Source organism: Dromaius novaehollandiae, chromosome 17 (assembly GCF_036370855.1).
Source record: "Dromaius novaehollandiae isolate bDroNov1 chromosome 17, bDroNov1.hap1, whole genome shotgun sequence".
Classification (NCBI taxonomy): Eukaryota; Metazoa; Chordata; class Aves; order Casuariiformes; family Dromaiidae; genus Dromaius; species Dromaius novaehollandiae.
The window spans coordinates 1,240,836-1,256,497 of NC_088114.1; the positions used below are offsets into that span (position 1 = coordinate 1,240,836).

Sequence of the window (15,662 nt, forward strand, 5' to 3'; positions counted from 1 at the left end):
TGGTGGCATCTCCATCGGTACTGGTGGCTTCTCAGCAGCCTCAGCAGCCACGTCCCTTCGGCAACGTGCGTCTACCTTCGCCGGGGCGAGCAAGCTACCGGGGCGGTCCCGCCGCCGTCCGACCCGCTGTCCGCAGCCTCGCTGCGCCGGGGCGGAGCGAGCGCGGGGAGATTTTGCTGCCCGCTCAGTTTGGAGCCGGGCGATGCTGCGAGCGCGCGGGGGCACCGGCGGCTGCAGCGCATCGCCGAGGGTCGCACCAGCCAGACCGCGTCCTGGCGAAGCACCGCAAGCCGGGGCGCGGGGTCCCCGGGCTCCGCTTTGCGCTGCAGCCTGCCAGGGCTCGGCCGCGCCGCGGGAGCAGGCACGGAGCGGAGCCGGCTCTCACCGGGGCAGCGGCGGGCGCGGGGCGCGGGGTGCCGGCAGCTCCTCCCGCCAGCCGCTCCGCACGTAACCCTAATTGTCTGCAGCAACCTGCTATTACCGCGCCGTGAGCGTGATAGACACAAATAGGACGCACTAATCCACTGCTCTTTGGTTTAAGAGTCATTACAAAGTGCTTAATTAAGTAAGCCTCACTTAATCACAAAATGTTTGCATGCTAAACGAGTTCTTGTGAAGCACGACACTTGACATATTCTGTACAAAAATAATTACAAGCGGGAGGCCTGGTACATTGAGCCTCTGAACGTTTCATTTCAGGCCTTGCCCATTCATCACCGGCGGGAATTAAAAGCCTTTCAGCGCGGAGCAGCGCCGCGCTCCCGCATTCCTGCCGGCTGAGTCACCGCGCGGCCTTGCAAGCGGCCGTCACCGCTGCGGCAGGGCTGCCCCGCCGGCACGTGTGCCGGGCCGCGGCGACGGCGCGGAGGCTCGCGGGGACGGGCTGCGCCGAGCAGCCCCGGCTGCTTCTGCTGAACGGGCCGAGCTGCTGCTGCGGGTTTGTCTTCCGTCTCCACCACGAAATGCATCTTCGGTGCTGCTATATCGGGGAAAACAGACCGTGCAGATGAACGAGGAGGGCGCGCGTGGCTAATGCCCTCGTGCAGCGTCACGCCGGGGCTGTGCTGCGCCGGCTCCATCGCGCCCCGGCGTGTCGCGTCGTGGTGCAAAGACAACCCGCCTCCGAACCGTGTTAAAGGGATTCGGGCTTCGACGTCCGACCTCGCGTCTTCCCGCAATCCCGCAGCCCGGCGCCGCGTGAGCCGCCCCCGACCCCCAGCGCCTTGCAGGACTGGTCCGATTCACCAGAGTTTTCTTTTGGAGGAAAATTGGAAAGAAATTCGACAGCGCTGTAGCATCTTGTGTGACATTTTTGTATGAAATCATTTCAATTTTTAATTCTGAAACAGCTTGTATTGCAATAATTTCATTCTTTATCATATTACATTTTGTGTTTTGCATTATAGCCTTGTTTTCATATTAGCTTTACATGATAAATTATTTTGCTAGAAGTCAAAATTGAAGTAAAATCCATGCAACTTCCTCAAAACCGAAATGCTTTATTGAAGCTAAAGCTTTTTTTTCAGCCTATTCCTTCACAGACCATTCAAAAGTGCTCAGTGTCTCTCCTGCTTCCCAAAAACCACAGATTTCAAAACCCAAAAGCCTTTGTGAAGCCGATCTGCCCACGGAGCGGCTTTGATTTCCAGCTCCCGTGGACGGTTTCTGCTCTGCCTTCTCCAATGCACGAGCGGGTTTGCGGGGGAACGCCGTGAGCTGAGCGGGGCTGCTGCCTTCCCGGGGCTCCCGGTGCGGGGCCGGAGCGTCTCCGGGCAGCGGCGCCCCGTCTAACCTGAGAAACCCTCGCTCTTGGATGCGGACGCTGACAAGGAACCAGGAAACACATCTGGTAAAAATTATCTAGAAACATTTCCAAACTTGGTCATCGTTGCTCTCGCACAAGCGCAGTTTGCCAAGCACCGGGCCAAGGCGTGTCGGGGCCACTGCCCGGCCCTGGCCGTCGAGCCGCTGTGCACGGGGCTGTGCACGGGGCTGCACGTCGGGCTGTGCACGGGGCCGTGCACGGGGCTGCAGGGGATGCGGCAGTGCCGGCTTGCAGGAGCCCCTCGCTCCACCCGGCACGCGGCGCTTCCCGGGGGCTCGGCTCCACGTGGGACCCGGCCCAGCGCCCGGGCAGCGCGCGGAAAGGGCCGGACAGCTGCTGCCGGGGGAACGGAAATTATCTGTAAACTCGGTTTCCAATTTGACTAGTGGTTTTGGCCCTCGAAAGGAGAAACAATCGTTTTTTCTCCGAAGCCTCAGAACATATCGTATTGCCGTTTTCAAAATGAAAATTTTCATTTCAAAGTGGTGTTTATCAGTTATTTGTGTTTTCAGAGGGAAGGCTCTGGAAAAGGGGTTCAACGACTCACAAGGGAACAAAATATTTCATCTCAGTGTCAACGAAATGTTCCGGCTTGCCCCAAAGCAGCTTTTTAATTGTCTGCTGCCCTAAAATTCCAGGCGCTGATTGCTGGGTTGATTTTCAGCCACCAAAGCAGAAGCAAATCCGTGATTTGTCTGGCTTGTGCTAGGGCCGCCGGGTGCCGCTGGGAAGAGGAGCGGGGACAGCTAATGCCCGTCTCGGAGACCCCTGCGCCCCGAGCGAGCGGCTCGGCGCGGCCCTGGCAGGGGAACAGAGGCCGCGCGGCTTGGCCAGGGACGCCGCGCGCTTTGCAAATAGCATGCATTGCGAATGTGTTTATTTTGTGCTCCGAGAACAGCTGTTGATATTTTGACACTTGCCAACTCCGCAGTATCTTCAGGGAGTCTCCTTTCCTCCCATTTCTGAGATTCCCCCTTCGTTTTTTTTTTTTTTCCAGGCGATCTTTCCTTTTTGTGTTCCTTTTGTTCGCGGCCGGTTTGCACAAACGGGCTGGGAGCGGGAGGGAGCCTGGCGCGCGGGAACCGCTCCCGGCTCGCAGGCGGGATGAGCCCCTCCCGGAGCAGCTAAACCTCCGCTCTCCCGCACCGGCTTTGCAGTATTCTTTTATTTCCGTAAGCCCCGCACACGCTCGCGTGCCCTCGGCGTGCACAGCCAGGACTAAGCCGCCCCGAGGGTGGGTGCGTCTGTGTCTCCGCATGGGGCAGGAGAGGCCGTGCACAGAGCTCGGGCGGGGAGGCACGGGAGCCCTAGCGCGTGCCCAGGCGGGATGCCGTGCGGGATGCTGTGCGGGATGCTGTGTGGGATGCTGTGTGGGATGCCCGTGCGGGATGCCCATGCGGGATGCTGTGCGGGATGCTGTGCAGGATGCTGTGTGGGATGCCCATGCGGGATGCCGTGTGGGATGCTGTGTGGGATGCTGTGTGGGATGCCCGTGCCGGCGCGGAGCGGCTGGCGGAAGGGCTCGCACTCGCCGCGCGGGGAAGGCATCTCTCAGTAAGTGGCTCCCTGTAGCTCGTTTGACTCGAGGCCCAAACCTAGCGTCTCGGTGGGCCAGTTACATTAAGCAGGCCCAAGTGGTAGGAGATTTAGAGCATCAAAATGAAGTGCTTTATCGCTCCGTGCTGTGTTCTTGGCTGCTTTCGTTGGCCTCACTTCACAGGCTTTCTCGCCTGCGAGCAGAGGCCTCTCGGCAGGCCCATTACAAATTCCACTTGTTGACGGTTGCCTTGTTGCAGGATTTAATGGTAGAATAATATTTACACAGTAAACTCCTCTGGAGGTGTTATAAACACCATAAAAAGGATTTTAGAAGCTTAATGAGCGTTAGTGAAGTCGAGACAGGATAATGTGGCAACTGTGCGCTGTAATCTGATTTGGCACCTTCTGCACAGCAGGAGTTAGTGGGTGGAAGAGCTTTTTAGGTTTTTTTTGTTTTTAGTGTGTAATATTATTTGTTTAGCATGGTGCTAAAGACGGGATCCCGCGCGAGCCCTGAGCAGCCCGGGAGAGGGACAGGAGCGCGGCCGCGCCGGGCGGAGGGATGCGGGCGCTGCCGCCGCGTGTGACAGCCGCGCTGCGGTCGCTCCTTGTCAGACGTGGAAGGTGTCGGCAACTGCGCCAGCTGAACGCTTGGCAGCACAGCCCCAAACTCGCTGATACCGGCGACACCAGTGATTTCCACCCCGATCCTGCTTTCGCCCGCGGCGGCCGATGCGATGCGATGCGATGCGATGCGATGCGATGCGATGCGATGCGATGCGATGCGATGCGGGGAGGCGGCGGGTGCCGCACGGGGAGGCCGGACCGGGATCCACCACGTTCCCGGGCGGGACGGCAGCAGCTCCGCGGCGGGATTCCTCCGGTCTCGGCTGCCAACGGAGACGCTCTGGGATACCAGCTCTGGCACGTCGCACAGGGCCCATCCATCCCTCGCGCCCCTCTGCAGGCACCGCCCGGCCCCTGCGTGTCTCCCCAGCCCGGGAAGCCCCTTTTTTAAATTTAATTTTATTTTACTTCTTTTTTTTTTTAAGGGGAGGGAAAACCCTGATCACCAAGAACGACTTTCACCTGCGGAAGTGCCAACGCGGCAGGCCTGACCTCGCCGGCGCCAGGTGCCTGCGGTTCCTGTGCTAGGTCCCTGCTCCGCACCGCGCTGCGGGGCCGGCCCCGGGGAGAGGCTGCCGTCGCTCCCCCTTGGTCCTCGGGCCCTCGCCGCAGCCAGGTATTTCCCTGTGTCGTTTTGATGTTATATTCATGTGTCTCTTTTATCCCAGCTGAAAGTGCTCTGCTCTCTTCCTCTCTGCTCTCCTTCTTCTCCACTCCTGCATGCACATATGTATATATATATACGCACACATATGCACACATGCATACATATATCTGGACTATTCTGGGCTCTTCTTGCAACCAGCCCAGTGTGTTTGGTTATTCATGCACAGATATTTTGGGGCTCTGTTTGGGAGAGGAGGAGAGAGTGCAGATTTCTCTACATATGGGTTTCTGCATTTTTCCGGGGGTAGCGGATGCTTTTTCCAAGGAAGAACGAGACTGACTCGTGCACCTTGGTAATGCTGAGCTGTTCTTCTGAGACCAGTGATAACTTTTGCTATAGGAAAGGCCATTTTTGGGGAAGGAAAAATGTTTGGAATGGGAATATTTGAATTTCAGTAAAATGCTGCTTACCACAATGTGTCTTTTTAAAAAATATTTTCATTTTTATGGTTTCAGAATTTAGGTTCTTTTCCATTTGGCATAAATGCAAAATAAAAATATAAATACATTCAAAATGCAATACAAAAAAATTAACTCTATTTCATGCATGCTTTTGAAAATCTGTGTTTTAACCAAAAAAACAAAGCTGCACTGCAGCATTTGGGCCATGGAGCGAGTGGCTGCTTCCCGCACAGCTCTTCTCCCTCCGCCCCGGCTCCGGCTCGGTCCTGCTCGACGAGGTTCTGCTCCGCGGCGCCGGGTCCTCGACTCGTTTGTTGTGGGGTGAAACCAGTCCCTTCCCACACCTAAGCTTTGCTCGGTTTTGTGAACTTTGAGGACTTTGATTTTGACGTGCTGAGAACCGCCCTCAGCCTCCCCAGCTTCGGAGGGGCACGAGGAGCCGTGAATCTCGCGGCTGCCTTGCCAGCAGCAAAAAGCTACCTTTTGTAAATAAGCCAATATTTTCTTTCTTTCAAGGGGAAGCTGACAAAGATCAATACCAGCCTGCAAAAGACATTGCCCTCTTAAGAATTAGCCCTTTGCAGAATCATTAATCCAGGAAGCTGTTACAGGGTGACAAGAGCGTGGAGGCTCTGCCAGGGCTTGGAGGGATCGCAGGAGCATCGCCTTATGCACAGAAAAACAAACCCAAACGAAATCAAGGAACAGAGCTGCCATCCTACCTGCTCGCTCTGCCAGAGGAGCTGACTTTAATTAAGAAAGGCTGGTTGTGCTCCTGACAAGTGCCATTAAAGAAACCTCGGGTTTTGCTGCCCTTTCACTTCAGCAGGTGCGTGCGGAGCTGGAGCAGCTGAGCGAAGCCGCGTTGCAGCTCGTGCCGTGCTCTGCAGCCCGGTTGGGCAACGCGGAGCGCGCTCCCGATGCAGGCTGGCTGCGGGGGCTGCTGCCCCTCTTGCTGATAGGGACAGAGTGATACAAAATCATTCTGCTGGATAAAACAAGGCTGTCATTTTCATGTTTGACTGCTCTTCCCTATTGCCATCTCTTCCACGTGTCCCGGCCCTTCCCTCTGTTCCGGCCAGCGCAGCGGAGGCCGGAACGGGACGAAACACCAGGGACGAGCTTGAACCTGCCACGGAGCCCGCAGCGCGGAGTCAGAGAGACCCTGACACTGCGATTTATTGGACTAACTAATCTCCCGGAGGAAAAGATAGATGCCCCATCCCCTGAAATATTTAACGGCTTAATTCTGCACAAAGCACTTATGTATACGCTGTGACGATCGGGCGCTCGGGAACAAATGACGAGCACAGTGCGAGAACCTGCACGGAAAAGATTAAAGGGAAATGGCTGAAGGACGAAAAATATTAACAAGTGGGCGTCTTCTCTGCCCGTGTCTCGTTGACTTGGCTTCGCTTAGCCTTGACTTCGGCTGCGAGAGTCCGGGGTTGGCAGATGCTCACTCCTGCAGGGAGGAAACCGCAGAGTCGGAGCACCGCTGCCCTTGCGGGGGAAGACGTCGGGGCGCAGGGAAACGAAGAAATCCCAGCGCTGGGGTGAAGGAGACGGGATTTTTCAGGAGGACCACGGCTGCAGCCCTTGAAGGACTCGCCCGCAGCAGAAGGCACCAGGCAGCGCTTTGCAGCCTGTTGCAGCGCTGGACGAGCCCACGGGCTGCGGACGCCGGTGCTCGCGGGCCGGTGCGGCTCGGGCAGCTCAGGGTTTCTGTTTCGAGCGGCATCGAGGGCGCACGGCCCGAGCGCTGCCGTCCCCGCGACCACAGCTCCCAGCGGTGCTTCCGCGCTCGGCGAGCTCCCGGCAGGAGCGGGCAGCGCGTGCCGGAGTAACCGCGTGCTCCCGGGCTCTGCAGCTGGCTCTGGGAAGCAGCTCAGCGGGGCCTGAGCTCAGTAAAACGTTTAAGCTCACGGCTCTGTTCAAGCTCGGGAAGAGCAGGCCTGGGTCTAGGCGCGTGTTCGCTGCGCGGCAGGGATGAGCCGCTCGCCCGAGGCCGCGGTGTCGGGGGACGCAGGACACGGAGCAGCCAGACGCTCGGGGGGTGATTAACCCGTCCGAACTCAGCGGGACGATTCACACGCTCGGGACGAAGCACCGGCAGGTCGTGATCTGGCGTGGCGGGATCAGGGCTCGCTGAACGTGGCCCCCGTGAAGAGGTGGTAATTTAAAATGTCTAACCCCAGGAAGCCTCCGCACCCGCCGAGGTGGTGCCCGGCCAGACCCTGCCCCGCGAGCCTGCAAGCGGCACGTGCACGTGGCGAGCAGCGGGCTTAACGTGAGCGAGATAACACATATGAGACTATTTAACTAAGAAGAAAAAAATCGCAGCACAAATTGCCGAAAGCTGAAACGGCGACACGTCTAGTTAGCAGCTAGAAATGGAAAAATAATTTCCAACACGGCGTTTGTCACAACACTGAGGGGTCACCTGCCAGGCGAGGGGAGGCGAGGAGAAACCGTTCCCAGGTGTAATTACGGTTTCCGCCAAGTTTCCCCGCGCTCTGTGGCTGCGGGAGGCTGGTGACGGGCACCCGGCGCCTCGGCAGCGGCGAGAGCAGCGCAACAGAGCTGCGATTTACAGCGTGGCAACCGCCACTCAGAAATTACTTGGAAGTTATTACTAATCGGTGCAGATTCGGCCCAGCCCCTTTGGCTGATAAACGCGGCAGGAACGGTTATCGGTGATCTCGCGTGCTCCCGGCCTCGACCCTGCCGGTCCCGCGTGAGCCCGGCGCTGGCGGCCCCGGGTCGAGCCATCCCGCGTGGCAGAGGCACACGGGCTCCGCGGCTCATCCCAGCAACCTGCTTCCTCTGCTGCCCGAAATCTCTCCTGTTTCTGGCCTGGATGGGCTGAGCTTTGGCTTCCAGGTGTTGGATTTTGCTTTGGGTCTGCCCTGGTGAAGACCCTCCGCTGCCGGAAGGCTCCCTTAGGAGGTAGCGATGAAGAGGGAGAAGCTGCCTGATCACCTTTTCCTTAATAAACTGGATTATTGAAAATGCTCTAGAGCCGGTACTAGGAGGCACAGGGCAGTCTGAGCTGTGAGTCACTGCTCCATCCAGAAAACTGGGGTGCAAAACCTCGCCGTGGTCCTCGTGTCCCCGCAGACCTGGAGGGGGAGGCAGGACGTTTTTCAAGGGCCGCACGGGAGGTTTTTGGGCTCTGCACCCCAGAGACACCGCAGCCTGACTTGGGGTGAGGGGGTTTCTTTCTGGTGTTATTTTTCCAGCGTGTTCCATTCCCTCCATTGCATATCGCCGCGCTGAGACCAGCACAGGCTAGAAGAGGCAAATTTTTGACAAAAAAGCTCCTCTCAGCTCTCTGTAATTCCATTTTCTGCCAGCACGGAAATGCGCAGCTCTTTCACGTCAGGCAGCTGCTTGTGTTCGGGAGAATTAAAAAAAAATCGCACTTTTTTTCATTTGTGCTGATTTGCATATTAATAGTTTGCATATTAAACAACTACTTCAGAGGGTGGGCGGGCTAATGAATGCAGCAGTCTCCTCTATTTTAACTCAATTTGCCTCATCCATATTCCAATGACTTTGGGGATTGGTATTCAGTTTTCATTGAAATTATCCAAGCCAGACCTAATTTGTGCTGCCCTTCCATTAATCCAATTAATTAGCACCATTGATGTGTACTGCCTTTGTAATGCAGCTTTGTTCAGCACTGCTGCCGCTAATGACAGCCTAGTATCAGAGCAAATAATGAGCAAACCAAAGGAGCGTTTGACCCTTGATGTACCCTCACACAATGCAGCAGTTTTTAGTCTGGAGGCCCTAATTTAGGTTCGATAGCCCAAATTATAGACAATAATTCAATATTCTTTGTGGGGAGCTGAGCAAGTGTCACCCTGCCATTTGTTTAGCTTATCATTTTTTCCTGCCTCTTTATTTATGTATTTTTTTTCCCTTTTCATTATTTTCCAACCTGGCCTCCCTGCTCCACCTCCAGCATTGATTCCTGACCTTGTTTCCACTGAGAGGTCTGAAGATCTCTGCGCTCTGAAGGAATTCATTAACCTTTCCCCCTGCCCAGAACTAGAGAGAAAATCTTTATATTTTTAAGTAAAGCAAATAAACACGGTTGGTGATTATTGGAGTCCCCTCTGCTGCTCCTGAAGAGCTCATTTGCTAGCTTAGGAACCACTTTCGGGCTTGTATCTTTTGTGTAATTTTTGACGGCTCTTTGAAATCATTGTTTGAGCACCTACTAATTTTAGCAGGAGCCAGGATTCCCCTCAGGTGCGTTCTGTGCTCTGTTCCCACATTTTTCGGGTATAAAGCAGGCTCCTCTTTGCTTTGCTTTGCTTTGCTGCAGCGGGGAGGCCCCCGCCCCGGTCCCAGCCTCTCCCCTTCCTCCAGGGTGGTTAAAGGGCAGCTTAGACCCCCTGCAAGCGGGAGCCTCGTCCTTGTGCCCTGCCCTGCTGCCCGGGTGCCCAGGGTCCCTTCCCTGTGCCAGCAGCTCCCTCGGGCAGAAGCAGCGTCCTCGAGGCTGCAAAACCGCGCCGGGGCTGGGCTACGTCCCCAGAGCGCGGTCGGGTCCGGAGGCGGTCGGGTCCGGGGCCGGGGAGCCGCGCTCCGCTTCCCGCAGCACGCGGATTCAGCGCCCTGCACCGTGGGGAAGCGGCAAGGAGCTGGGCAGACCCGTCCAGACGTTCAGAAAGCAGCTGCTTTGATTTAAACGCGATGTCATTTTAATCACTCAGCCCCTTGCAGACGAGAGTGGGAGAAGCTGTTAAAGGAAGCATTTAGCTATGGTTATCCACAGGTAGGTCACTAAATTCATTAAGTTAATTAATTACACGTGGAACATTCACTGTGTCCACAAGTGTTTGAACCATGAGGAGGAAGGTGTTAGAGCTGGGAGGAGGACAGAAAGTCAGTTTTGCAGAGGGATGGTGAGATTTTGATACTTGGCTTCCTTTTCGTTGGAGCAAACCTGAATGTTTGGAAATGCTTTGCTCGGGTGAAGGTAGCAAAAACCTGTTCCAAGAGGACTGATACATAATTTGGCAAAAATACTGTTTTGGTAAAATAAAACAGTTCATTTTTAGGTTTTAAAATATTATAAAGAGTAATTAAAAATAATAAAAGTTGTTCCAAGAGTAGAAGTTGAACACCGTTGGACCACTCCTTCATCACTGCCTGTTTCTCACCAAAACTTTGTTTGGGGAAATTCGGCATGGTTTTGTGAAGTGTCCATATTGTTTGTGCAAGACCTGTGTTTTCCAGAGGCCTGTCCAGCTCCTGCCGCTCCGCAGGGCTGACGTGCTGCCGGGGACGTTCCCTCCTGCTTCAGCCCGAGTCAAAGAACAAAGGGACCAAGTGGTCACCGGGGGCCTTTGGAAGGATCGCCACACCGCCGTGACGCAGCCCGGAGCACCTCTGCCGGGTCCGGCCACGCTGCGCCTGTGCCTTGCCGTGCTGCCCAACGGAGAGCCGAAGCAAGCATCTCCTCCTGCGGCTCTCCGTGCTGTTTCCAGTCACTTCTCCTCGGCGTTATAAATCATGCTATTTGAATAGAAGCTTATACAGTTAGTTGCCTGAAAGATTTTACTGATTAACCTTAAAATATGCTATAAATCTTATTCTCTTACTTGCTCATGGAGCATTGAGAAAGCAAACAGATTCCTCTACCGTTCCCATCTCACGCGCACGGCCGCGGAGGCTCCGTCGATGCCGGGACGAAGGGCTGCCAGGAGCTCCCGGGGCAGCAGGGCTCCGTGGCGGCGGTTTGCAGGTACCGGTCTGCTCCCGGCGACGGTCTGGAACTAGCACCGCAGTAAGAAGGTGGGTTTTACGCTGTCCTGGCCTCTGGTTGACATATATGAGTTGATGGTGCGTCAGATGGCTCAGGTCTTCAGCTGCCCTTCTGGAGGTGGTCGAGGATGTCAGCTGGCGAGCAGGTAATTCCAGTCTCCTTGCCTGAGCTTTGCCTAGGTTCAAAATAATGTTTTTTTTCACCTTCACCTTTTTCACTTTTCACCATTTTTCACCTTGTTCTTCTCACCTTCCTGAAAAACGCATTAAAACCGTAGTCGCTGAGGTGCGGTGTGTCCGGCCAGGCAGTTGCAGAGGAGCTGCTACGTTCTTCCCCAGATGTGCCCATGCTGCAAGTGTAGATGAACCAACCTCTCCATACAGCAATCCGCACGGCATTTGTGAGCCAGGCGTTTAGAAACACTGACTACGCGCTCATTGGGCCTGTGATCTTCTTATGCTGGAGTTCAAGGAGATGCACAGATATTAAATACTGCAGCCAGTTTCTTGACTGGACAGCACAACAAGCAGCTCCTGTTAAATTATATTTTCTACGTGTACATGTAGGGTTTTCTGGAAATGCTTTGTGTTGATGCTGCTCTGCTTCTGATGAAATCTGAGGGATAGTTATACCAATGTGATGTTTCAGTACCTCTCCCTTCATGCTTTGCTATGTGTCAGAGCCTTGCAAATTCCTTAGTGGCGTACCTGAGTTTCTGAGCCTTATGAACTAGCAAGTTCCTGCAAAATAAGTGTAAGTAGTAAGAAAAATGTATCACAAATACGTATTACTCATCATGCTACTGCTTTATGCTGCTCTGTGATATACTAATAGAGACCATGTGGTTTTAAAAATATATTAAAAGCATTTCTCCTTTCAGTGCTACCTGTGCTCTACCAAAAAGCAAGGGGGAGGCAGTCAGTTTTCTAGCTGAGTACCTGTTGTGTAGACCACAGCTTCCAGCTCTGCCAGGCTGCACGGTCTTTTTAAACTTTCCATAATCCCTCCTTATGACCTTTGGTGGCAAGAAAACCAACTGAAATAGCCAAAGCAAAGTAATATTTAACAAAAACTTCCTTGTCTACTACTGAGCCGAGGGCCTACGTACCAACCTGCAAGATGTTGTTGTCTGTCTGGCACTGATGAGGTAAGATCCCATTTAGTGGCATCACTCAGAACTTGTCATATTATGGTATGTCACAACATGTCAGCGTCTGACAGGCTGGATACCTGCTATTAACTTACAGACTAGTAGCAAATACAAAATACAGGTGATGAATAACGGCAGAGCCAAGAGCAGAGCGAATGCCCTTTCTGGGGCGGTCAGGGTATTGCTACTGCAAGCCCAGCTTTGCAGAGAAGCCCTCGGCTTCAATACACTCAGCTTTCACCAAAAAAAAAGAAAGTAGGAAGAGGGTAGGATTTTAGAAAATGCATGAGTGACCTAGGACCGCATGTCTCGTGGAATACATGTGTATGCTAGTATCTGCTTTTCATGATGCTTCACGATGTAAAAAGCACCTACCTAATGCAGAGACCACTGTCTCCACGTAAAGTTCCTGAGATACGAACGCAGAATCCTCCAACGTTCTTACAAAAACGTTGGCTATCATTACTTGAACTTATTGAACTAACAAGTTTTTTTTTTTTTTCCAAAGGCACAAGCCAAACCTAAAAAATACCCCCTAACATGCCGTAGCCAAATATAAGACTCCTAGGCAAAGATCAAAAAGCTCAAAAGCTATGTTGTATACTGGTGAGAAAGCAGGAGAGATCAAGGGCTCATAGGGACTTTGTGCAGTGAGACCACTCAGACGGCCGCGCTAAAGACAAGGGAAACCTCCAAAGTGGATCCAGACAGTCTTCTTTGGGAAAAATTCCTTCCTGACAGCAGAGCACCAGTTTAATCTTGATACAGCATCTGGGCACCGGTGTTCTCAGTGCTGCTAGAAGAAACAGCACCTGCAGTCAACATCCCTTCTGTAGCTGTGGCTGATATCTGATGCTTCGGAGAAAGGTGGAAAAACAACACAACGCTGGAAGCCAAGCCATGCACCAGGCGGGCGGGGAATTCCTTCCTGCTCCTACATCTGGCCTGCGGAAATCCCTGAAGCATGAGTTTAATTAATTGGCTGCCTGTAAGTACGGTACAACAAACAGTAGATCAAGTCTCCTTTTGCCCCTGTTGGTGATATAATTCAAGCCTCAAATCATGGGTTTAATTACGGGATCACCCTGTCTTGTCATACAGTTCCTCCCATGAATTTAGCAAGCTCTGTCTGGAAGCACGCTGCACTTCTTGCCTCCGCGGCCTTGCCTGGGGGGACTCGCAGAGTTGCCCTGGACCGAACCAGGGAGAGTCCTGCTGCAGCGGGTGATGTGCACAGGCCGTCGCACCCGAAGCGGGGCACGCAGGAGCCCTCCTGGGTCCCCCCGCGGCAGCTGCCGGCTGCGCTCGCCAGCGTCCCGTGAGCTGCTGCTCGCCGGGCTCACTCGAGTGCGGCGACGGGTGATGCCCCGGGTCGCTCATCACGCTGATACCCCAAAGTGCCGCGGTATCATCCAACGCCCCTCCAGGTGAGGGGTGGTGGGATTCGCGGGACTGGGGTCTCGCTCTCTTCTTGGGCTGGTGCCTGGAGAACCCATGTCGCTGTGAAGCTGCAGCTCTCCTGCTCCTGCTCCCTCTTCCCCAGGATGGGGACCCTCTTGGGGGAATTTTGGGACCCTCTTGCTCGTTCTTGCCGGATGCCCCAGGAGCGCTGGCTGCCCTTGCTCTGCTCCTCCCATTTCGTGGGGGTGGAGGGATGCTCCCAGCCTTGCCGTAGGGGAGAGGGGAGATGCGCATCCTCCCCCCTTGCCTATTGCTGGCGAGGATAGACGTGTGCAGGAAGCCCTTCCCCAATTTTGGGAGCAGGGGCAGCAGCACAGTGGGGCCGGGTAGAGCAGAGGCGAGCCAAACCCTGGCTCTGCCCATAGCCAGAGCAGAGCACGCGAGCTGCTGCCGAAATATCGGCACCCGACCCCGGCGGTGCTGGTTGCTGCGGCACCGCGACAGCCACGTCCTCCAGCAAGGCTCGCTGCTGGCGACGATCCTCCTTCCCTTCCTGCCCCGGGAAGAGCCGGCTGCCCGGCGCCGTGCCGCAGCCGATCACAACCATGCGGCTGGAACGGGGACGTCCCAACAACAGCCCCTCGCAGCCCCGCTGGCCCCAAGCCCCGAGCCAAAGTGCCGGCGCTGCCTGCGGCACCGAGCGAACCTTTCGTCTTCCATGAGGTTCTTCACACAATAACAAATACAAAACGGGCTGACTTTTATTTATTTTATTATTAAGCTGATGAGGTTATTTAGTCTGTTTTATGCCCCATTAAACTGTGTTTAAAATCTTGCAGAGAGCGGGAACTCCGCGAAACGGGCGTGCTCTGCGCTTATCGGCAACGCGGCGCGTTGGTCCTGGAGCGCCCGAGCCGCACGGCCGCTGTTTATTCCCTGGATGTTCTCCCCTTTCCGAGGCTGCTGTGCCTGAGAGAGATGAATGCTCTGTCTGTTATTGTTACCTCTTCTCGCTTTTTTTTTTCCATGCTCTCATCACTAGTTTGAGTGCTTCTTATTTTCCTTCCCTCTGAAAGAAGCCATAAAATTCCCCAGACCGTGTGTGGTATGGTGTGCACTTACAAATTACCATTGAAAAATGAATTGCCTTGACAAAATCTAATGTTTTGTGACACAGCACAAATATGCATTTCATTCTTGAAGAGAAGGAAAAGGAGCTCATTGGAAATATTAAATTAAGCAGTGTAACAGCTGAGAATAATTTGGTTTTCTGCTCTGTTGCTTGTGATTTGGTACGGAGTTTGAGGTGGCAGGCCAGTTCCTGTTTAGAGTATAAAGCACACAGATGCCTCAGATTTTATTCCTTGCGCTGGAGCAGCTTGTTTTCTCTGGTGTTGGAGGCTGGGTTCAGTTCAAAACTATGTTTTCTGGGTAAGGTCCCAGAGGCAGGGAGCTGAGGTGCAGAACATTGCGGCCAGTGTGTGGAAGTGTTTACTATCATGCTGAAGTGGGTCACAGGAGACCAATGCGCAGTTTGAATTTGTTGCTGGTTCTCTGGTGGTTTAGGATAAAAATCCATCCCTATTAAGAACAAAGCAGAAAAGGACTGGGTTTGGGAATTCCTGCTAACAGCTCTGAATCCCCGCTGCAGAGCGGCATAAATAAAGCCTTTATTCTCTTCAATCATCCAGCTTTAATTACCTGTGGAGTTCGGTGCAGTGAGTCATCCCCCAAAGAAGGGCCTGGGTGGCTTCTTGCAGAGCGGCTCAGACGTGAAACTTCCTGGGATGTCACTTAACCTTCTTGCAGGGCTGGTTTGTCTCAGCAGCCCGCAGCCCGTCCCATCCAGCAGCCGGGCCCGGTCAGCCCGGTCCGTGCGCGCTGTGCTCAGCCCAGCCAGCGCCTCCCAGCCTCCGCCGCTGCCTCTGCCCTTTTCCATGCTGTTCCCTGGCTTCCCCGGCATGTGCGTCAGCCTCCTCCCAGCCCTCCTTCAAGTTGCTCCAAGACTTCGCTCTCGCTGGCTTCCCTCCCGCTGCGAGCAGCCTCCCGCGTTCCCCAGCCCGTGGACTCTCCTCCCAGGGAGCGGAGGCAGCGTCACCTGCGGCCACCTCCCTGCAGAGCTCGCGGCAACGGTGCGACCCAGCGCTGCACCCCTTCCCTTCCCTTCCCTTCCCTCCCGCCCGTCGCACTGATGCTCTGACCTGAGCAGCCCATGGTGGGACCCACATGACCCAACGGGTCTGCAGGGCCACTGGTCTCCAGTGCTGGACCGG

The 15,662-nt window shown here is 54.6% G+C and overlaps 2 long non-coding RNA genes across 3 annotated transcripts in view; one reads left to right on the forward strand and one right to left on the reverse strand.

The window, feature by feature from the left end:
• LOC135330188 (uncharacterized) overlaps positions 1 to 13,255 on the forward strand; it is a 30,810-nt gene extending 17,555 nt beyond the window's left edge. The window contains exons 1-3 of one of the 2 annotated variants that reach the window (XR_010392004.1): positions 1,578 to 1,849; positions 4,417 to 4,607; positions 5,576 to 13,255. This is a non-coding gene — a long non-coding RNA (uncharacterized LOC135330188). Of the gene's footprint in view, positions 1 to 1,577; positions 1,850 to 4,416; positions 4,608 to 5,575 lie in introns of those variants that run through there. The other variant, XR_010392003.1, reaches the window with a different exon arrangement.
• An 889-nt stretch (positions 13,256 to 14,144) lies between these two features.
• Positions 14,145 to 15,460, reverse strand: LOC135330189 (uncharacterized). The gene is made up of 2 exons (XR_010392005.1): positions 15,091 to 15,460; positions 14,145 to 14,970 (listed from the first exon to the last, which is right to left on the reverse strand). It is a non-coding gene; the product is annotated as an uncharacterized LOC135330189 (long non-coding RNA).
• Between the last annotated feature and the right edge of the window lie 202 nt (positions 15,461 to 15,662).